Genomic DNA, 25,063 nt, shown 5'->3' with positions numbered 1-25,063 from the left:
AAGAGGTACCATATAACAACTGAAGTAAAAGGCCCAGTCCTCATTGGAGGTTACAAATAAAGACAGGGCGGTACTATGGAGTGACTAACAAGCCTAATAGCGAATCAGAAGCCAGCATTTACGAAGGACAATGACACCAGCTAATGACAAATATGGGCGGAGAGTGGGTGGGGCTTGAAGTACATACTCCAATACAGCATGGCTCACAGAGCAGTGCGTGCACTGCCCAGACTGGACCTAAAAAGGGACGTATTGGCTAAAGAAGCTAAAAGGATCCTGTTTTCAATTTATTCACCTTTTTCCCAATACAAGGGATGTAATTTTGCAGTATTGTTTAGTTTGGTGTAGGAGGTACGTCATTGCTGAGGGGCTTTGTTAACAATAAAGATAATAATTTTTCTTTTCTGCATCTGTTTAAGAAGTCCGTTTAAAGTTCATGAAAAGAAGCATGCATGATCTGTCAACAGCACAGTAGGCATGGCCTTATTGTTCCTCATGGACGGTTTATCATTTCATGTTATTGTGATAGTGATGAAAGTTAATCTTAGCACATATAACCTAAAGCCTACTAAACGTTCTTTAAAAAAAACGTTTGCTCTAGACATCGGGTATTTTAACCTCTGGAGTAGCTGAGGCCTTCTGGCAATGACCCACATACACATGCAATGTTCTAAAAAATATATATATTTTCACCCTACAGTTATCATACCTCACACATTGATAATTCAACTGCAATTCTGAGTACAAGATTGACACAGTTGAACACAGTTGATTATGGGGTGCAAGACTAAATTGTCCTCCTTGAATCCAAAATGGACGTGTTTTAAACAGCTTATATTTCCTACATCAGGCTCACAAACCTGCTTTCAAATATGAACATGGATACAAATACTACTTTGGTAATATCTATGAGGAAAACCATAGAAAATTTGCAGCATATTTAATCTGGTGCGATAAATTCAATGGCATGATTATATTTGTATTACCTTTGCAGCTTATCAATGATATATTAATAATAATAGCTTACCAGATTGTCCTCTGCAGTGTTTAGCAAGAGGCTGTCCATATTCCTTTTGTGTGTATCTATTCTCCACTACTTGAATCTAATGTCCCCCTTTTTAAGCAGGCCAGTAGATACTACTTCAAACGAGGACAACAAAACAAACTCAGGAATCAGGGAAGACATGTTTCAGCGCGTTCAGGGCACAATATTCCTGGAAATATGTCCTTCAGCTCCTGTTTCTTTGAGCTTGGGAGCTTCCTCAGGCAAGAGGTGCTAAACATTAACATGTCAGCCAGCGCGTAAGGGGTTTAAAGGTGAATATCTTTACTGATGCTTTGTGGGTTATCTTGGCTAGCCTAGAGATGGCTATGCAGATTCAGCAAGATGAGTAGAAAAGAAACATTGGCCCACCATGATATTTTTCTATGAGTTGGTGATACTTGGGAAGAGGATGTGTGGTAACTTTCACTTGATTCACTTAGGGGTCATTGACAATCACAAAGTAATTTTAAAATGTTCTGCTTGGCCTGTTTCCAGCCGAGAGCTGGCAGGAGCCAGAGAAAACACAAGACATTTATAGTTACCCCAGTGAAAAATACCTAAATTCATGACAGAGTCCTTTGTAGAGATTAACCTGAAACTAAAAGGCTGCTCTAAGTGGTAGTAGATAGAGCTAGCATTCTGCAGGCCCCATGGATGGAGGATTCCTGGCCTTGTTTGCTCGACCCTGTGAAACTCCTCTCCTGTAACTGAAGAGTGCTCAAAGCAGAGACTTCTTGGAAGAGAACCGGTGGACCAGTTGCAAGTGGGCGTTGCTGCGGCCTCCTCTGTGACAGTTCTCCCCTGTGCCTTGGCAGTAAAAAAAGGTCCTATAGACTGAGACAACACGATGCTGCTGAAGAGAAATTCAGAGGCCCAGTTAGAAAGACACTTTTTGCTTTTATCTGAAGTGGGGTTGGGGGACCCCCTAGCAAAGTGAATGGAAAATGTAAACTAGTGCCTGCAGAGCCAGACCCGAGGAATTGGACACGTTACATGGAGGTACTTCTAACAAGAACACTGGCTGTTAACAAAGTCCAAAAGCATCACTTTTTAAAACCATCTTTACAAAAAAATATTTCCTCTTCTATATAGATGCTAAGAGATTGCTTTTTTATACTGTCCCGTTTTTTTTTTACAGCAGGACCCTTGGTGGCTGTTTTGACAACGGCTTTGACCTGAAGTAGTACGCTCATTTCTTTCCCCTGCATCAAATACATTTCACGCCTATGTAATTGTGCTTATTAAATATTTTTCCTTTTAACTTCCTTGATGTGGGCCTTCTAATTTGTCTTACTTGAAGTTTTGTCTTTTCTTAGTTGCAGTATATATCAGATGAATTGTTTTGAGGAGCATTTTGCTACTTGACTCAAGCTACTAAGGATGAACCAGGGGTTCCCCCCGAGAAATCATTTTATCTTTTTAGGCAAAGGATTAGTTGGACTTCGTTTGAACTCAGTCACAGCTCAGGTTAAAACTGTGGCCTCTCGCCCCCGTAGATTTTTAATCTCGATCTATAAAATAACATTGTTACCTATTGTATTTTTACAGTTTTTTTTACTCTTTTTTATTTGCGTTTTTTATCCGTTTTTATGTAACCTATAGTGTTGACCTCCACAATTTTACCCTTACAGACCAATTAGAAAATCAAGACACATACTCTACCATGTAGGCTGAGGAAGGACAGGTTAACTACTTGTTAAATCTAAAAGCAAGAACGAGTTTTATTCGTGGTGTACTGAGTGCTGCTGCAATTTAAGATCCATCGATCTACAATGATGTGTCCTTATCCCCTGTGCATCCTTTCTTATTTTTAATGATACTTAAAAAGACCACCCCGCACTTCTTGTAGATGCTTGGTTCAAAATAAACATTTACAGATTTCCAGAACCAAAAGCATTGGATGGCTGACAAGAAAATGACATTAATCTGGATTTGAAACTTGGCATTTTAGACAACTCAATTTTTGCTTACCTTTGGGCTTTAAAATAGTCAATTTAAAATATATAATGCTTCTTTAAATTGTTTATCTGTCTGGGGCTGTATTATATACATGCCACACTTTTCCCGTTTGGTCCATGGTGCACCTTTCAATAGCTGCGTCGGGCGCAAACAGGGATAGTGCGCCCTATTATGCAGCATGCCGACACCCAAGGCAGCCATGAACTCAGGCTGCCCTGGGGGCAGTGCATTCAAGTGAAATATGGAGCAGCTGCTTTAAAGTCACCCCGTATTTCAGCACTTTCAAGAGAGGAGACAGATCCTCTTGCAGGCGGGCGCAAAATGATTTCTGGGGACCCCCTTTGTCCTCCCCAGAGGGCTTCCTTTAGGAAGTGCACTGAAAGTAGGCCACCTTTTTGTGGCCCACTTTTAACGAGCCTCCTCAATTCATGCATCCAAATTGTGGCGCAGGCACAGAGGCAAAGTTAATCCCTCATTTGCATAGAGCCGTGCCCCCATATAAGTGAGGGAACACCTTCTCATGATAGCACCTGCACTACATGTGTGCCAACACTATCAGTATTACAAAGGGTGACAAGCAAGATTTAGAGGCCTCATCTGTAATACCATTGTGCCCTGGATGCACACCAAACGGGTGCACATGCCTGTTGCGCCCCCAGTGCACAATGTATAATACAGTCCCAGATACTTAAGCTTTACATATTTCCCAAACTAGCAGTCTTGCAGGTCTCTTCTAGCTGCTGTGTGCTAGCATGAATACAGAGAGAATTCCTGTGGTTCAAAATGTTTATTTTCGTATTTCTTATTAATCCATACATTAGGAAGGCCTTCTTACTGCAGTCCTCCACATAGCAACAGGACGTTCCACAGTTGTAAATAAGAATATTTAGTTATTCTGTATTTCTTTTTATCACACGTTCTCTCCACTTTTCGTTATGTCTTGCTAGTTTTTTCTATGCCCACTGAGTCCCTTCTAACCCAAATAAATGAGCAGACGAACAGTGACAGACAAAACAGGCTCTCTGTTGGGACCTTGTAATAAATAAGTACAAGCTGCATTTGAAATAATGTTTGCATAATAGACTTCCGCTGAAGTCAGAAGTACAATGCACAAGAGGTTAGAATAATCAGCGTATTGTAATAGTACATCTAGATGATGTTTTGTACTTCCCTTTTTGTGGTTGCTTCTGTTACAAGTACAGCACTAGGAAGGAAGTGGTACATTTTCAATGGCAATTTTGTGAGTGGCTTACAGAAAAGAAAAATACTCAAATTTGTGTTGGATTCTTTCGGTGGGAATTTCATAAGAATGGAACCAATGAAAGAGTTTTCCCCAAACTATGTGTACGGATGGGTAGTACAATGACTCATCATAAATCTCGAACATGCGAGTTCTGGGGGTACAATCTGTAAAGTTTTGCTGTACAATGTGCCCTCAGTAGTTTTTTAGCTATTGGAAATGTGGGTATTTGTTTTGGTTTGTATTTAATCAGAAAATATATCCTAAATTGTATATGCCAAAGGTGATTGTCTTCTCTCAGTAATTGCTTTCTGTCGAATTGGCCCATGTTGGCCAAAACTCAACTAAGATCAACAGTTCTGTCTGGTCCCATTCCATCTCATCATTGTTTTATGCATTGCCCCCTTCCTAAAATATCTATTTAGGTCTTGCCTACACAGCACACGTTATGTGTTGCGAGATGCATTGTTTACAATTCAGTAGGCTTTCAACCCATCCGCAGCATACAATTAGTTGTTTTTGTTGTGGCTCTCATTTGCAAACTTTTTATTGCTTAGCTCCCTTTCTTATATGAGCTCCTCCTTGGAGCGTGAACCAAGTACATGTGTTCTTCCTCATCTTTGTCCTTATTTATCTTTTTGCAATGCACTATTTTTTTATTGGATAAGCGTTTCAGTATGATTTCTGGGCGTGTAATGTACTTTCCCACTTTTAACACAGGCATACAGCTTCTTATTTATGTTGCTTTCACCCTATCTGCAGTCTCTATTGACGCTATAGTTACTTACACCCACAATTGTACTACTCTATGCCACTCTACTCTACACTACTCCATTCTAGGACACTCCACTCCACTCTACAACACTTCACTGTATGTTACTCTGTTCTACATCACTCCACTCTGCTCTATGCTACTCTATGCCATTCTATACTACTTTATGCCACTTTACTCTACACCACTCCATGCTACTCTACGCCACTCCACTCTATTCTACACTGCTCCACTCTATGCCACTCCACTCTACTCTACACCCCTCAAGTCCATGCCACTCCACGCCACTCTACTCCATGCCACTTTAAGCCACTCTACTCTGTACCACTCAAATCTATGCCACTCTACTCTATGCCACTCCATTCCACATGATGCTCCTCTTTGGCATTCTATGCCACTCCAATCTACGCCACTCGGGTCTAAGTCACTCTTCTCTATGCCACTCTAATCTGCGCCACTCTATGCCACTCCTCTCCACTCCACACCACTCTACGCCTCTCTACTCTAAACCACTCCACTGTACGCCATTCTACTTCACGCCACTCTTCTCTACTCCACTCCGCCACACTCTATACCACTCTACTCTATGCCACTCCACTTTACGCTACTCTACTGTATGCCACTTCACTCCACCACTCTACTTCAGTATATTCTACTGTATGTCACTCTATTCCACTCTATGCCACTCCACTCTACTCTATGCCATGTTACTTTATGCCACCCCACTCCACTCCACTCCTTGGTACTCTACTAAGTGCTACTCTATGCCATGCCACTATACTCCATGCCACTCTACTCCACTCCACCATGTTCTATGCCACCCCACTTTATGCCACTCTATTCTATGCACTCTATTCTACACCACTCTACTCTACACCACTGTATGCCATGGCACTCTATGCCACACCACTCCAATCTACTCTACGTCACTCTACACCACTCCACTCCATACAATGCCACTCTATGCCACTCTGCTTTATGACACTCTACTCTATGCCTCTGTACACCACTATACTCTACATACACCACTCCATTCTGTGCCACTCTAACAGTGGTTAATTTGAGCCAGTGGTTGCTGGTGGGCCCACCAGCACTCTTTTTGGAGGGACCCACACTCATTTTTCTTCATCAGATGTTAACCGTGGCAAGAGAGAGAAAACACACAAAAGGGGAAAAAGGAGGATGAGAAAAACAGAAAAATGGGCACAAAAGGAGAAAGGAGGGGCTGGCAAGAATTAGATAAAAGGCCAGTAGAGTCTGGTAGTGTATTAAAGAGGCCTGAAGTGAATTCAACCCAAAGCAGCCTCGGTATATGGCTTGCTGATTTTCAATGACTACCATCAGGTCAGAGCTTTGGACATCGGCACTCATTATTTTATCATTTAAGTACTACACTCTACTCTGCACTGCCCTACTGTACACCACTCCACTCTACTCGACTCCCCTCTACTCTACACAGCTCTAATCTACAGCACTCTTCATAACTCCACACTATGCCATTATACTCTACTCCTCTCCAATCTATACCAATATAATCTATGCCACTGTGCTCTATGCCATTCCAATCTATGCCACTCCACCCTACTCCATGCCACTCTATACCACTCTACTCTGCTCCGCTCTAAGCCACTCACTCTATTGTATACCACTCTACTGTATGCCACTGCATTCCACTTTACACCCCTCTATGTCACTCCACTGTGTGCCATTCTCCTCTAAGCCGTTCACCTCTAAGCCACTCTACTGTACGACTTTCTACTTTACTCTATGCTACTCTAGCCTATGCCACTCTACTCAATGCCACTCCATTATACGCTCCTCTCCTTTAGGCTACTTTCCTCTATGGCACTCTCCTCTATGCCATTCTCCGCGATGCCACGCTCCTCTTTGCAGCGCCACAAACATTTATCCACACTGAACTGCTGCTGAGCTGCTGTACAACATGGCTAAAAGACATTGACAAAGCTAATAGATCTCACATAGGCGAGACCTATTGGCTTTGCCAATGCTTGCTTTACCATTGCTTCTATTTCCCTTGTGTTTGCTTTCTTTTGTGATTGCACCATTTAGTATGATACAGTGTCAACATTTTCAGACTGATAGAGGAAAACTAACCTGTTACCAACTCAAGCCCTCTAAAATACACTTTTTCATTATTATCTTCTGCGTTTTCCAAAACACCTCAGAGAGTTTCAGGTAGGTGAGAAGAAAAAGAAAGGGCCAATTGGTTCATAATTATAGCCCTATCCCTCTCCGCCCTGTCTTGGGCAAAATTACTGAGCATGTCTTAACCAATCAATTGGCTTGTCACTTAGAAAAATCAAACTATTTGGATCTACGGCATCTCGTATTTTGACCAGGGAAAGGTGCCAAGACTGCCCTTGCACTTGCCTTGGATGAGTTAAAATCTATTTTTAATCATGGAAACTCTGCTGCCCTCCTCTTGTTTGACCTGTCTGCAGAGTTTGAAACTGTGGACTACAACATTCCTTTGGAATGCATTACAGAGTCTGGCCATAAGGGGCAGGTGTTTGCATGGTTTGTATCATTTTTAAAGGGTCATTCCAAATTGATGTAATGTCCTTCGTTTTGTTCTTCTGTATAGATCCTAAAGTTAGGATGCTGAGGCTTGTAGAGGTTCGGGTGACTGTAGAAACTCTTGACCTCATCGCCTTCTGAGAAACTCTCACACTTTAGGCATGTAAAGATTATCCAGATTAAATTGGATAAAGTAAAATACATAGTAATAGTTTTGATTTCAACCATTGTGTGGTCCCTCTGGGTTCCTCCCTTTCCCCGTGCTTTTGCATATTTAAAACCATTCTTTGATCTTTCATATTAGATACTCTGGCTGCATGGCTGTCTTATATGTGCATAAGACCTACCTAATTATATTCCTTGGCCACCAAGCTTACTGCTCAGCAGCCGTATCTAGCCTTTCGCCTTTTCAATGTCTAGTGCTGGATGCTTCTCCATTTTTAGGTCTTGCCTAGCTTTGCAGCTCGAATGCGCTGCCATCGCTTTGCGAGGCATGCATTATACACTATAGTGTGGAAGCTTCGTGGAAGTTCTGCCCACTCTCCGGCCCATCTTCTTCATTGGCTTAGGTTATAAATACTGCCTTCTGATTGGTTTTAAGCTTGTTAGTCCCTCCCTCCATGACGGCCATGTCAGTCATTTGTATCCTTCCATGGTTACTGGCCCCTTTACTCGAAACACTATTTTTTCCCTGTCTTCCCCCGCCCCCTCCCGCAGTCTGTGACTTCTCCACCTCCCTCTCGTCCCCCCGTTCATGCCTTCCCGCCCGCCTCACTCCTGTTATCAATGCAATAGTTCTCACGTAAATGCGAGTCCTATTGCATTGCACATGCTTGTTTTAAAGTAGTGCCCCAAAAGTTAGGCATTAGTTGCCAGGTTGTGAGCGGAGCTCAATCGGGAACGGCCAGCAGAAAATGGAAGCCAGGCATCTGGCAGGGTGTGGATTTAACGGAAATAGGCAACCTCTCCTATACCCCGGTGCCCTGAGATAGTGGGACATCCATAATTAGAAGGCAAAATATTGTGACAGACCCTGGGACATTGGGAAAAAATATTTAAAATACGACTCCTCCTGTTTACAAACCACAAAGTATGAATGGCCCGATACTGTCTACACTGTTATAAACGTTCTGGCACCAGTGCTCTTGTTAAAGTCTCCCATAACATATCTTTGACCATTTCTCTCCTGTAAAAAAAAAAATTCAGAACAAACATTGCCTTAATCGCGCTGCTGTATTTAAATGGCCATAGAAAAATTCCACTTCAAGATAGGTGCCAAAGAGAGGGACTCGATCGTAGGCATCTAACACGAACCTCCCACCGTGTCCCAGCAGCACGGTGGGATTGATTGACGAGCAGAGTCTGGAGAAGTAGCCCCAGCTCATGAATCAGAGAACAGGGCAAGGGGTGGGCTGAGGTGCAGCATAGCCACAGTGTCCACATCAGTATTTCTAACGGGAGGGTTACAACAGCGAGAGGGTAGAGGAGGATCACTTAAAAGGCTGAAAGCAGTCATCTGGCCATGGTGCTAAGAACTGGTACACACTTTTTGTGGTATTACGTTGTGACCTTATGTCTCTTTGCCACATTTCCAGCTACTTTTAACTTTGTAGTAACGGCACATTGCATGCTAGTTTGTTGCGCCCGTCCTGAATTTTCCCTGAATGTAACGTGCAGCAATGTTGGCTACAAAGCCCGGAGTGCTGGAGCTGTCACACATCACATGTTGCAGCATGGTTGGTGTTGTGCTGATAACAGCTGCTTGTGTGTTGCATTTTGTAAAATACTTTGCTTTGTGTGATTTATATCTTTTAGATGTGCATGACCCGTTTAAAACCATTGCTTGTGTATGCCAGTATTGGTATATGCTTTTCCCTTGAGACCATGCTTGAGAACTGAGGGCGGAGAATCGGAGGGCGGGAGTAACTTGAAAGCATGCATTTATATTTCCACAAACTTACACAGACTTTTTTGTAGGCTCCACTTTTTTGAACATTCAATTAAAACATATCAATAATTTAATGTATTTCTCGTCAAACAACTCCTAAGAGCTCAAATACCACATCTGTTGCCAAATCTACTGCCAGTCCCATGATCACTGCCACACAGTCCATAGCTAGGCTGCTTTGCAGTAATGTATTGTAATGTGCTGCATGGTGAAATGCTTATAAGGTCCAAAAGGCGGGACCGATTGCATTGAACATGCTTGTTCTTCAGGTTAATGCCAACAACAAATAAATTGTATTAGTAGTTATTAACCCTTAAAGGTGGCAATATTCTATATGGCTTACACCCCTAGGCACTGCCCTTTCACCTGAAGATCAAGTTTAAATCTTTGGTGTTTGGATGAACCCCATCCATCCATGTAGCTTTGGAACATAGCAGTTGCTTCCTCATGTTTTTTTACATTTTAAAGTGATAAGAAAAGTCTTTGCTTCTTGACTAAACATTCCATAAGCAAGTCCTCTCGGCATGTATCTGTGCAAGGAATAATTGCAGTAATATCATTTTCTCAGTCTTGGTGATTCCTCTGAGTGAGAAGTTGGCCTGGTATATGCTGTCCACTAATTAAAGTGGGCACCTTGCACCAGTCCAAACAACCTTTATGGTGATTTAAGAGGTCAAAGATATCCTTAGAAAGCTATCCGAGTGGGAGCTGTGGAGAGCAGCCTTCAGGCTTAGTCTTGAAGGAATGTTAAGCAGCTTGTTTTACCAGAATGCAACCTAATAGTATTGGTTAAATGAAAGGAGAACCACACAGTTGTTATAAAAATATGTATTTATTAATATAACACTCTCTAGTACGACACAGTATCTCCTACACAGAGATAATCACAAAGCACACAATACTGTAGCACAGAAACAATAGTAAATAGCACTAATACACAGTGGGCCCCGGGGGAACAAACCATATACTAAAATAGTGGCATAAGAAACACGACTTGAGTCAAGACAGTGTCTAGAGAATGTAGAATAGCTGGGACCCCAAGGAACCACCCAAGGTGAGTAAGCAGGTACCCCACGGAGGACGGGTGCAGTATGGGAACAAGACCGCATGCTCCATACAATTCTATGGGGAAGTCGCGGTTCAAGTTTTAAAGTTTAAGGACCCGTCCCAGTAGACTTTGAAGAAACCTTGTGGAAATAAGAGGTTGGAGAGCCACCCCAGCCATGGATACTATAGTAGTAAAGTTATCTATAGTAGGGAAGCCGGGTGCATAGGTCTGAAGTGGCGTCGGAAACCAACGTCGTTCTCAATGGAGGACTTTGAAGAAGAGCCAACGCTGGAAGGAAGAAAAGTGTCCGCTGGAATCCAAAGGTGGATTTTTGTCGAAGAGTACCTGAAAGCAGAGGGGACAGAATCTCGGTTACTCAGGAGTGACCAGGGGCTCAGTAGACGAATGCCCACCGATGTGGGGTGCTTCAGGTGTGTTGATGGGGTGGTTGACTCTGCACCCACGGGGACCAGGAGACATCGAGGATATCCAGGGGCCAGATACGAGCTGTCTCACGAAGGATGTTGAGTGATGAGGGGTCAGTGTCTGGCAGAAGCATCAACAAGCCTTGGCAAAGAAGGTCAAAGAAGGTTACGGTTCGGACCAGCAGGGTTCAGGAAATTCACCAAAGAAAGGAGAGTCAGGGCATGCCTGGAGCAACCAGAGGAGCTCAAGAAAAGCAAAGTTGACCCTCAAATGGACCCACTGGCTGGAGGCACAGGAGTCGTGAGAGGACCTTGAGCGATTTCACCAAACAGCAGCCCATGGAGCACTCAGTGTAAGGAGGCAGGAGTTCTTAATAGGAAATGGTGTCAAAGATTTGGGCTACTCGAATCCCAATGCATTTGTTCGGGATATGCCCACAATCATATGCACTTGCAAATGGACCCGGTGCACAGGGGTACAGGTATTGCAGCCCCCAAAGGGATTCTGGCCTCAACCTTGGTAAGATTGCAGCTTGGACCTTGAGGGACGTAGAAACCCACCTCCTGTGTTGCTGGAGCCTTTGGAGTCAGTAGGAGCTCAGGAGCAGTAGACCAGTCAGTCGTGATGTGGTGATTGCAGATGCAGGGGTGTGATTCCTTAACTCCAAAGGAGATATCTTTGGCTGTCCTTGATGCTCCAGAAGTCCTGCACAGAGCCTGTCTGGTGCACGGGCACAGATGATGCTTCAGACTGAGAAGGAGACAAAGTCAGGCCCAAACGAAGTCCAGCGAAGCGCAGACGGTCTAAGTTCAGTGGTTTCTGGTTCAGAATCTTGTCCACATCGAATCTAGGGTCCTACAGCCAGGTGAGCCCTTTTGTAACCATGGGAGAGGGTTGGACAGATTCGGGGGACCCTCCCAGGGGAGGCTCTGGACAGTGGGGAGGTTACTCCCATGTCCGTTGTCCAGTTTCGTGCCAGAGCTGGAGCCATTGGCTCCCAGGACTGGTTTGAACTGGACTATACACAGGGACACCAAATGTGTCCCTCATGGAGACTTTCGGTTGCTGACAAGCGAACCCACCCAGCCCTAATACACTAAATCCTGTCTGGGAGGTGGTCACTCCTCCCTGTGACAGGATGCTTATTGTTCCACCTTCCTCTGCTCAAGCTTGGCTCAGCAGCAGGAGGGCAGAAATGTGTTTCTGGTCGGCAGAAACCATTTTGTGCTGCCTGGGACTAGAAGGCTGGTACCAGGAACACAAGGGACCCAGCGTAGCTCGCTTCTGAGGGGTGGAATCATACCTCCCACACTGGTTACCGGTGTGGAGGTATGATTCCACAATGTTTGACACCAAACACTATAGGGTTACTTTCAGCCGTTTTAGAGTTGGTCATCACGCGGTCGCATAATGCCACTCTATATGTCGTAAATGGCATATAAAAAGCAAAAAAGGAGACCTGAAACAGAAAACAGAGAGAAACATTAACAATGAGAAACTACTGATTGAAAAGCCAGGTTTTAAGGGCTTTTTGGAAGGAAAGCAGACTGTCTTTTTCTTAAGATGCGGTGGCATCGTGCTCCACAGCCCAGCTATGCAAGCTATAAAGCTCCTGCCTCCCCAGTTGGATCTTCTGATTTTAGCTAGAAGAAGAGCGATACTATCTATTGGAGACGTACTATTGAAAACGTTGTTTGAGGTAGCCAGGTCCCGAGTTGTTTGACGTGGTCAGGTGCCGCGTTATGCTCTGCTTTAAAAGCCATACAAAGGGCCTTAAATTTGATTTTGTTTTTTATGAGAAACCCATGTAGTTGGGGAAGAACGTGCAATACCGATTGATGTTTGTGAATGGCCAGAAGAAGCTAGGCAGCCGTGTTCTGTAGAGTCTGTAGTTTGTTTAAGAATCTTTTCTGGATGTTGGAGAAAAGCGAGCTCATGTAGTCCATTTTGGGCATGATAAGTGTAGAGATCACAGATTTCTGCAGATTGCGTGGTATAAAAGGAAATACTTTGCTAGGAGCTTTAAACATGAAAAAGCAGGATAAGGTACATGAGGTTGTAATGTCAGTAATAGGATACATACTTTCAGGCTCAGCAACCTCCAGCTCCATAGGTTCAGTACATCAGCAGCCAGAGACACTTTTCGGTACAACATTATTTACATCACCTTAATTTCAACTTTCTATGTGTGTAGTCTTGTGCATCACATGTTGAAAGCATGTATTGAGGAGAAAACTTACATTTTTCAATACATTTCAAAATCAATTATTAAGTTGTTGGATTTGTGCACAGCCCCAGTACTACAAGTATTTGTACATCAGAAAATACCTAACAATACATTTCTTCATGCATATTTACATCTATGCTTCAGTCATAACTCAACTAATACGTATGTAATGTAATGTAAATAGAGGCGCTAGAAGCAGGAGTCATGGGTCACTATATTTTACAATGACACACAGGCTCTTATCTCTGAATTCATATACCCCAGAAAACATGCGCTCAAATGATGGTGAATGTGTTCAAGGTAAAATAACATTTGTACTGTTCCTGTACACTTTTGCAAATGGAGCTTAACCATTTTGCATTCATTGCTGATATCATAATTGTAAGCTGGACATTCTGTGTTGGCTTAGTCCCTTTGTTGACACTCAGACTATACATACTACCAGTGCCTAGTGCACAACATTCTTTCTTTCCATTGTTGAAAGCTCTAGATTCTGATGGTAAGTGAAATTTTATTTCTGCACATATGCATGGGTACACAGATATTCCTTCTGAGAGACACGTCGCTAAGGAAAATTGCAAAGTGAAACTACCTTTGGATCACAATTTTTTCAATTGCAAAAGACACAAATTACAGCACTGTGAGGCATATTTATAAGCCCCGATCGCCACCTCAACTTCACTTTTCAGGACCTTGTGGTGACCATAAGTGCTTTACCGTATTTACAAGGCAGCGAAAAGCCACTTAACGTGGCATAATGCTGCAATTTTAATAAGGGACCCTTTCACACTATACTTAGCGTAAAAGGGGAGGGCAATGGGTGTTGCTGTGGGCGTTCCACCGCAACACCTATTGATTTTGATGCTGCCCCATGTTTAAAAGGGTGGTGTAAATATGGGGCAGTGCCAAAATTAAGACCAGGGAAAACCTGGTCTTATCCTGGCGCAACGAGGAGAAATGTTTAATTTCTCCTCATTTTTGCTGCACTATGGTGCAAGGCTGCTTGCGTTGGCACTAGGCAGCTAAATTTAGTACCAGTGCAGGAGGAAATGCAGAGCTGCACCATATTCTTGTAAATATAGTGCAGCCATGCGTTTCTAAAGTGATGGAGCGTGTCATTAGCCTTCTTGGCTTAATGACACTCTTCGCCACTTTCCTTGTACATATGCCCCTGAGTGTGTTAAAATGGCTCTATATATACCATTTGCATCTATATGGATTATTCATACACTTAAGTGCCTTAACTAGTGTGTGTGTATAAGGTGTTCATTACAAAGTCACAATGAGTCAATGGCTCATACAATATCCCTTGTATAAAACTGTGACCTAGTTCTAGGACACCCCCGCACCGCACGGCCACCAGCTGCTGCGTGTGCCTCCCCGCATTTGTGCCTCGTTGCCCGGCTGCCGCCGCGTGGCCACGCCCCCTCCTTCGAGCGGCGTGGTCCGCTTCTCTCCCTGTGCCCCTGCTGTCTGATTGCTTAGAATTGTTTGTATAGTTGTATTTTTGCCTTCTGTATCTCGTGTTTTTCTAATCCCTGTGCCCCTGCTGTCTGATTGCTTAGAATTGTTTGTATAGTTGTATTTTTGCCTTCTGTATCTCGTGTTTTTCTGCCTGCGACTAGCCTTCGCCTTCCCTCCCCGCTCCCCGCTTCCCGCCACCGCCGCTAACCCCGCCCCTTTTTCCCTTCTGTACCCTCCCCGCTCCCGCCTCCCAGCTGCTCCGCCCCCCCGCGCACTTGGCCATATATGGCGACCGTGCGACGCAGGTGAGTGTGACCTAGTTCTAGGACACCCCCGCGCCGCACGGCCACCAGCTGCTGCGTGTGCCTCCCCGCATTTGTGCCTCGTTGCCCGGCTGCCGCCGCGTGGCCACGCCCCCTCCTTCGAGCGGCGTGGTCCGCTTCTCTCCCTGTGCCCCTGCTGTCTGATTGCTTAGAATTGTTTGTATAGTTGTATTTTTGCCTTCTGTATCTCGTGTTTTTCTAATCCCTGTGCCCCTGCTGTCTGATTGCTTAGAATTGTTTGTATAGTTGTATTTTTGCCTTCTGTATCTCGTGTTTTTCTGCCTGCGACTAGCCTTCGCCTTCCCTCCCTGCTCCCCGCTTCCCGCCACCGCCGCTAACCCCGCCCCTTTTTCCCTTCTGTACCCTCCCCGCTCCCGCCTCCCAGCTGCTCCGCCCCCCCGCGCACTTCGCCATATATGGCGACAGTGCGAACGCGCAGCCCACGAGGACCCCGGCCGACCCGCCTGACATACACCGCCGCCACCCTCATCGCACTCAACACCGGCCGATTCCCAGGATGCTACCGAGCCACACCACGACGCACCCACGGACCCTTCAGCTGCCACACCTGCAAGTTCACCTGCATCCGGACCTGCCTCGCACCAGCACCCGCCAAGTCGAACACCAGCAGCACCCACCTCAAGTGCATCCTGCTCAACACCCGCTCCGTCCACAGACACGCCATCGAACTCTGGAACCTCCTCGACACCATAGCTCCAGACGTTGCCTTCCTCACGGAGACCTGGATGAACGCCTCTTCAGCTCCCGACATCGCCATCGCCATCCCAGAGGGCTACAAGATCACCCGGAGGGATCGCACCGCCAACCAGATGGGAGGAGGCATCGCCATCATCCACAGGAACACCATCCGTCTCACGACCAGCACTGACAACACCCTGACCACCGCCAAACACCTGCATTTCCAAATCCACACCGACCCGAAGACCACCCTCAGAGGCACCCTGATCTACCGACCTCCGGGACCACGCACCCAATTCAGCGAGGACATCGCCGACTTCGTCAGCCCGCATGCCCTCCCCTCCGCTGACTACATCCTCCTGGGGGACCTCAACTTCCACCTGGAGAACAACAACGACCACAACACCAGCACCCTGCTCGACAACCTCGCCAATCTTGGACTCAAGCAGCTGGTGTCCACCCCCACCCACCTCGCCGGACACACACTCGACGCAGTCTTCTCATCCAGCACAGACATCGACTTCAGCCACGCCACAGAGCTTCAATGGACGGACCACAGCTGCGTCCACTTCACCTTCAAAAGAACGACGACCCACCACCACCAGCAACAGGCTGCCCGCAGAAGCTGGAACAAGATCACAGCCGACCAGCTCGCCACCTCCCTGAGCCAGCACCCTCCTGCCAGCTCAGCGAACCCCAGCCAGGCCGCCGACAACCTCACGAAGTGGATCAGCAACTGCGCGGACGAGCTCGCCCCGCTGAGGACCCCGCCCAGCAGACCCGGCAGCAAGAAAGCCCCATGGTTCACCGACAAACTCAAGAGCTCCAAGAAGAACTGCCGAGCCCTCGAGAAAGTCTGGAGAAGGGAACCAACACCGGACAACAGGACCACCTTCAAGCTTGCCACCCGGAAGCACCACCAGCTGATCCGCGCCGCCAAGAAAACTGCATTCAAGGACCGGCTGGACAACAACGCACACAACTGCAAGGAACTCTTCAACATCGTGAAAGAGCTATCCAACCCCAGCGCAGGAAACAACGACATCACCCCATCGCAAGACCTCTGCAACTCCCTCGCCTCATACTTCCACAACAAGATCGCGGACATACACAACAGCTTCAACAACCAACCAACGCACACCACGACCGAACAACCACCCCCCACCACCACCCTCCACGCCTGGACTCCGATCAGCACCGAAGACACCATCCGCACGATGAACTCCATCCACTCCGGATCGCCGACCGACCCCTGCCCTCACCACGTCTTCAACAAGGCCGACGCTGTCATCGCACCCCACCTGCGAGACATCATCAACACATCCTTCGACACCGCCACCTTCCCTGAGAGCTGGAAGCACGCCGAACTCAGCGCTCTACTCAAGAAACCCACAGCGGACCCCACCGAACTCAAGAATTACCGCCCCATCTCGCTCCTCCCGTTTCCAGCCAAAGTCATCGAGAAGACCGTCAACAAGCAGCTGGCCGCCTTCCTTGAGACGAATGGATCCCTCGACCCCTCACAGTCTGGCTTCTGAGCCAACCACAGCACCGAGACCGCCCTCATCGCCGCCACCGATGACATCCGAGCCCTGATGGACAATGGAGAAACAGCGGCCCTCATCCTCCTAGACCTCTCCGCGGCATTCGACACTGTCTGCCACCGCACCCTAGTACAGCGCCTCAGCAACGTCGGAATCCAGGAGAAGGCTCTGGAATGGATCATCTCCTTCCTCGACGGAAGAACACAGAGAGTCCGCCTACCACCGTACAAGTCAGAGGCCACCGAAGTCATCTGCGGCGTCCCTCAAGGATCCTCGCTGAGCCCCACCCTCTTCAACGTCTACATGAGCCCCCTCGCGGCCATCGCACGCCAACACAACCTCAGCATAATCTCCTACGCCGACGACACCCAGCTGATCCTCTCCCTGACCGACGACCCCGCCGCCGCCAGAGCCAACCTGCACGAAGGGATGAAAGAGGTAGCCGAGTGGATGACGACCAGCCGCCTGAAACTGAACTCAGACAAGACGGAGGTCCTCATCCTGGGCTCTTCACCCTCCGCCTGGGACGACTCCTGGTGGCCTCCCGCCCTGGGCACCGCACCCAAACCGACAGACCACGCACGCAACCTGGGCTTCATCCTGGACTCCTCCCTCTCCATGACCAGGCAAGTCAACAACGTCTCCTCGGTGTGCTTCAACATCCTACGCATGCTACGGAAGATCTTCTGGTGGATCCCCACCGAGACCAGGAAGACCGTCACCCATGCCCTCGTCACTAGCCGACTGGACTACGGCAACGCCCTCTACGCCGGTACCACCGCCAAGCTCCAGAAGAGACTCCAGCGGATCCAGAACGCCTCAGCCAGACTCATCCTCGACATCCCACGAACCAGCCACATCTCCGGACATCTGAGAGACCTACACTGGCTCCCCGTAAACAAAAGAATCACCTTCTGCCTCCGCACCCACGCACACAAAGCCCTACACGACCAAGGCCCGAGCTACCTCAACAACCGAATCAACTTCTACGCTCCCAAACGCCACCTCCGATCAGCCAACCACGCCCTCGCCGCCGTCCCCCGCATCTGAAGAGCGACTACAGGAGGAAGGTCCTTCTCCTACCTGGCCGCCAAGACCTGGAACTCCCTCCCGACCGACCTGCGCCTGACCCAAGACCACCTCTCCTTCAGGAAGAAGCTGAAGACCTGGCTGTTCGAGCAGTAGCGGCACCCCCCTCCCCCCAGCGCCTTGAGACCCTACGGGTGAGTAGTGCGCTCTATAAATGTCTTTGATTGATTACTGAATTATGAATAAGTAGATTATTTGTGACCATCACATTATGTATGATACATGACCTGTGTAGTGTTTTAGTATGGAAACTCCATGTATAGACTCACAAACTTCATGTGCCATCATTTGTAACTGTTATGGACATTGTGCATTACTTAAAAAGTGTGGACTAGTATCACAGACCAGCTGTTTTGATAATGATAGTGGCACACAATATCAGCTATATGACTGTGATGAGATTAGGTTTAGAGTAATTATTAGCTGTACACAAGTTGATGTGTCTTAAGTTCATCTACTCATGTATAATCATACATCCACAGATTACACTTCTTTGCCTTGTTCATGATTCGGATGTCTGACATTGCAAAGTTAACACTCCACACGCTTTTAATATCATATTTTTATAACATCAATTATATATGTATCAGTGTCAGTGTTTTTGTAAATACTTAGAAAAAACTATAGTTTGACATTCATACAAATAAAACACCATAACTTTGCATATCTTTGCTGCTAGGCCTCCGCCGTGCTAAGCCTTTTTTTGGCTATTTGGGGTAGTTCACGCTTAGGCCCCTGTAACTTTTTGTCCTCATAAGTTATCCATGCCAAATTTGCGTCCTTTTCTTCCATTATCTTCAGGATTCTAAAAGTACCAAGGGTTTGTGGATTCCCCTAGACCGGAGCTAATTTTAGTTTTTTTAGGAAAAACAGGAAAAAAGTGCTGCAGAAGAAAGCGTCTGTTTTTTTTCCCTGCTAAAGGTATCAACAAAGTGTTTGTGGTGCTAAAATCAGCATCTTTCCAGATTTCAGCTTTGCCAGAAAACCAACATTTTCTACTCCGTTTTGGCATTTTACTCGGACATAGCCGAATTTTTCTATTTTTTGTGTTTTCAATCTCCTTCCAGTTAGTCGTAGATATGGGTGTAAAAGCAATAGTGGATCCCGGGGAACTGTACATTTCTGAAAAGTACACAAAATCCTGATTTTAGCAAGGGATCATTTGTGCAGATCCTTCAAAGTGTTTCTGTAGAACCCTACAATTGAAATAAATAAATATTGAAATTGTGTTGGAAAAAACAGCCATTTGTGCCAACGTTATCACCTGTAACTAAACTATCACACAGCATTTCCATTGGTCTCACTCACATTGCTTTGCATTGGACACTTGTGTGAGTGTCCAATGCAGAATTGCCTAAAAACGTTATTTTGTTTTTAAATATAGTGCTAAGAGTTCGCTTTGCTATCTCCTCAATCTCTGTTTGTGGCCCTTCCCAGTCGCAGGCCCTTGGCCCACCCACACAAGTGAGGTATCATTTTACTTAGGAGACTGAGGGGAATGCTGAGTGGTAGGGTGCTGGTGCGGTGATCCCAAACAGAAATGTGAGGAGAATGTGATTTATTTTGTTTCTGCTAAATTTGAGGTTTACAGGGGATTCTGGGTAGAAAAACATTGGGGTATCCATGCAAGTGACCCCTCCCTAGAGTCCCCTTTGTGTCTAGTTTTCAGAAATGTATGGGTTTGGTAGGTTTCTCAAGCTGGGGGATGAGCCTTGGACCAAAAATGCAGGTGTCCCCTTTCCATTTTGATAGCTCAACAATAAGTTTTAGGCCCTTCCCTGCTACGGGTACTAGGCCCACCCACACAAGTGAGATAACATTTTTAACGGGAGGCCTGTGGGAACACTGGGTGGTAGGACATTTATGTCATCCCACAACTTTCCCACACAGAAATGTGAGAAAATTTGATTTTCTTCAATTAAATCTGAGGTTTGCAGGGGATTCTGGGTCGGAAAACATTGGGGGATCCACGCAAGCCATACTTCCCTGGACTCTCCTTGGTGTCTAGGTCTCAGAAATGTGTGGGTTTGGTAGGTGTTGTGCTTTTAATTTGACACTATAGGACACACCTAAACCCTGCACTCCCGGGAGGAGGCAAATGCACTGCTGCACCTTTAAATAACACACGTAAAACAGCACTCTCAAAAGACAAGGCCATAGAACACGACCCAGCTCTCTCTTAAGGCGAGGTAAGAAAACAAATACATGTGCATTTAAAGTGACACACATGTTTTTTAATTCAATATTTTGGAAAGGAAGACAAAATATATTGGTTGATGCAGACTCCCAAATATCAAGTAACTTAAGCACAAAACCAGAATAGCATGTAGCATATATACATGTAGCAAAGAGCAAAGAAATGATATACACGTTGGGGCAGATTTATGTTTCCTGGCGCATCCCTGCTAATCAGCAAGGATGCGCCAGGAATGATGCGTCACACAAGTTTACCCTTGCGCCACACATGATGCGCCGCATTTACAATGCGGCGCATCATGGCGCAGGAATAAACAGATGCGTGACGCATCCGATGGCGTAAGGTTGGCGCAGTGCTTCAGTTGCGTCGCAAGCGCGACGCAACTCCAGCACTGTTCCAACCTACCCTATCCCTAACATGGTGCGTCAAGCCTTACGCCTGCTTCAAGCAGGCGCAGGGTTTTGGCGCATCAGCGTTGGGAAAGTGACTCAGTCAAATCTTATAGATTTGACTGAGTCACTTTTCAGGGGCGTTCCTGCGACGGAACGCCCCCCCCCTCTGTCGACACGCCCACGTGAAACCTGACGCAGGTTTTACGTGGCGCAGGGCTTTACATCGTGACGCATCTCCATAGATGCGTCCCGATGTAAATATGGCGCAACGTGGCGCAGGGTTTACACCGCCGCTGCGTCACAAAAGTGACGCAACGGCGCCGTAAAAGTGGCGCATCTCCAATATAGATCTGCCCCAAAGTAAGTAACACCTCACCCATCATTCACTCGACATCCTTGCTAACTCAAGCTGGGGAGCCCGTTGACAGCTAGGCATGGACTCTCGACCGGGACTCAAGTTCCGTCCTTTGTGATGACACGTCTGCCCCACAAATGAGCTCCAATTCGCCTGTCAACATTCTCCGGCTTTATTACCTTTTACTCAACTTGAGGCGAAGGTTCTAGAAACCTCACCCCTTTTCTTCTGTTGCAAAAAACCGAGCTGGCCGTACTCGTCTGTGCCAAGGTCAAGACAGATGCTGGCCAAACTCCTGTATTTTGTCTCCGAGACAGAGCTGTCCATTCCACACATTCCCTGAAAGGTATCAAGTATGCATCCCACACAACATGCTCCCGTTCACTCTGATCACTCTGATCGGTGAGGAGCAAAAACAAATGAAGAGCGAAAACATCCCCTACCCACTTTGCAGCTATGTGCGAGAACAGAAAATGGAGTCTGTTACACAAGATGGAGTCAGCACAGAAAATGGAGTTAATTATGCAAAATGGATCAAATGGTCAATATAACATTCTTAAGATCACTACAGTAGGTTTCCCTAGATGGCCGCCGGGCCCGGGATCAAAAACTCAGGTGCCCCCTTGCAAAACCAGGCAGTTTTTGATAGATAATTACGATGTCTCGACAGTATGTTTTAGGCCCTTGCCTGCCACGGGTACTTAGCCCACCTACACAAGTGAGGTACCATTTTTATCAGGAGACCTGGTGAAATGCTGGGTAGTAGGAAATTTGTGTCCGCCTGGTGATCCCACAACTTTCCCACACAGATATGTGAGAAAAATTAGATTATTTCAGGTAAATGCTAGGTTTGCATGGAATTCTGGGTAAGAAAATGTTGGGGGATCCATGCAAGCCATACCTTTCTGGACCCACCCTGGTGTTCATTGTTTGAAATGTCTGGGCTTGGTAGGTTTCCCTAGATAGCCGCTGAGCCCAGGACCAAAAATGCAGGTTTCTTCTATCTATCACTAGATGACCTGGTTGAGCAAGGGGGCAAACAATACCTCTCCTGTGTCTTTAGGTGCTTGGGGGGGCTGAGATATCCCCAGCTCCGAAGCACTGAAACTGAAACTAGCAGATCGGCTAATTTCATTTTCAGTTTCATATGTAATGATGTAATCGTGCCATGCGTGCCACCGTCATTACATATGAAAAAAAATGCCTCGGGAGGCTGGGGAAGCTCTTCCCCACCTCCTGCGGCAAAAATAAAAAAAAGGAAATCCCTCTGCTGTTTGCAGCAGAGGGATTTAGTGTGCATGTACTCATGATGGAATGGTTCCGCCATGAGCACACGAGCATTGGTGCTCATGACCGAACTATCCTTCATGACCCCCGAAAGGGTTAAATATCCATGTTTATTAACGTTCCACAATTAGCTAAAAGGTTTACGTTTACATTTTATTTGTATATGCAAAAATGTTTGCCACTGGATTGTCGCCTTGGCACGGCATGTAATTGAGTGCAAAATTTCTGATTAAGATTCATCATCCTCCTCATCCTTACAGTCACAGTCTGATTAAACATTAGACTTTACACATATGTTTTGCAATTTAGCACATATAAGGGTGATAGTGCACTGCGTTGGTGGTGTTTAGAGCCATCTTCCACCTGATTTGTCCAGGCAACAAAAGCCAGATTTAGGTACCCCAAACATCCTTACAACAACAGTGCAGCTTTTCCTCAAAGAAGCATTGTATCGCTTCAGACCATCATTCTGTGCAGTTGTGAAGGAGGGTCATCATCCATGGCTGTAGCTCATAGCCTTCATCACCTTAAATAAAATAAAAATAACATATTAGAAGTAGTTGTGAACTTACATGTGCATAATGGAATTATGATATATATTGAGCAAGCATAAAGCAAGTGTACATTTGAAGGTTAACATTTAATAAATTAATGTCAACGTCGTTGGAAATAATGGCTGTTTTACACATATGGTTTATTTTCACGGGAAAATGAAATACTATTCAACATTTATAGTTACATTTAACAAAGGAAATGGATTATGCTTTGCAGAGCCAAAACATGAAACATTTGATTACTGAAATTTAGACATTAATGATTTATTGTTGACTCTACTTGACCTATGGCAATTTATATTTTTTTTACCCAACCATGAACCATTCTTACACATGCTTCAAATTCCTTCAATTCCTCTGTTGTTACAGCAGCACTGTGTTGATGTATGGCATATATTTGATGGAATGTTTACTGATAACATGTCTAAGTCAATGTAGAAAAGTAGTTGGTGAAACAAATTGATGGTTGATGACCTAGCAGTCATCTACACTCATGTCCACATCAGTTTGTTTATATATGTATATGTTTCTTATTTGTTTAAGTATATGTTTTGCCATGACACAGATAATATGATTTACTGTTACAGGGATATGTTACTTGTTGTAACCATGCAACAACTATGAGGGCTAAATGCATGAAATGTGAACCTTTAATTTGGCCTTGTGCCTCACAATGTGACAGGAGTATGTCAAAAATATTTATGTATTAGTTTGCACCCCCGCCAATCCAAACTTTAAGGTGCCTTGAGTGTTTTTGAAATCACATTCACACAAGGTAGTATATATATGTGGATTTGGATAACATTTCTGGATGTTAGTCTTAACTTAGGTCAGTAGTTCCAAATTTGTGCGGCGTGTCACCTTGGTGCAATTTCAAAACTAGCCAAGGGAGCTGCAAACAGATGTGTATCAAGCACATAGTTTGGGAACCACTGCAGTATCTAATAGTCTTCAGAAGTATTTTTTTAAGAAAGTGTGACCTGCAACAAGCTGCCCAGGTCAGATATTGTTATATTGAATGTTAAGTTATAAATACTTCTAAAGCACACGAATACCCAGAGGTATCTTGGCACTATCTTCACAGGTTGAAAGAGAGCATTCAGATTACGAAACAGCCATGTTTTTTAATGCTCGCATATGAAGAAAATGACAACCAAATGACCCTATGGTGTCAACCAAAACCAACAGGTCAGTTCCCTTGCGGCAACTGTGTGTGCTGCCGCCTGACCATCAGTACAAAGGAAGTAGACATCGGCACAGATAAACCATGGAGGCTCAAAGACTTCAGCAATTGTAATACGGAAAACGTAATCTACCTGCTGACCTGCCCATGCAATCTGAAGTACGTCGGGATGACGACAAGGAAGGCAAAAACACGTATCAGTGAACACCAGAGCACAATCCGGTGCAGGAAAACAAATAATAAATTGACAAAGCATTTCACCGATAAAACCCATGATGACTCGGATCTACGATGGGTCATCTTGGAAGTAATGAGGAAACATAAAACGGACATCAGCAGACAACTGCAAATCAGAGAACAACGCTGGGTGCACAGGCTGTGTACATGTGAAACAGGCCTGAATGACGAAATACCTGGGCTACAATTGGCAAAGTAACCAGGCATAGCCGAATACATTGGGCTTGTGTCCACTGTGTGATCATGCATGCCTGGACCACTATAGTAGGGCAGAACTGGGCAGAAGTCTGTATAAGAATATATGTTGCAGCCCACGACAATATAATTACCATCACAGACAAGGCAGTGTTGAAACATGACACATGATATGTACATAAGGTCCGGGATGGCTTAATTTCACCACCTAACACCACAGATACAGTGCGACATACCCCCGAACCTACAAATGTACAGGGATCTAAATGCCCGCTCAGTGTAGTACTGGAGTGAGTTAATCTGTAGGAAAAAAAGGAAACAAGAAAAACATACATACCGCA

At 45.6% G+C, this 25,063-nt stretch overlaps 1 protein-coding gene across 2 annotated transcripts in view; it reads left to right on the top strand.

Moving 5' to 3' along the window:
- Window positions 1–25,063, top strand: part of LOC146834595 (calcium-activated chloride channel regulator 1-like) — a 328,733-nt gene that overhangs the window by 283,995 nt on the left and 19,675 nt on the right. The gene's annotated exons all lie outside the window — the stretch shown is intronic.

This window comes from Triturus cristatus, chromosome 4_2 (genome assembly GCF_964204655.1).
Source record: "Triturus cristatus chromosome 4_2, aTriCri1.1, whole genome shotgun sequence".
In the NCBI taxonomy this organism is placed as follows: domain Eukaryota; kingdom Metazoa; phylum Chordata; class Amphibia; order Caudata; family Salamandridae; genus Triturus; species Triturus cristatus.
This window is presented reverse-complemented; position numbering and strand designations above follow the sequence as displayed.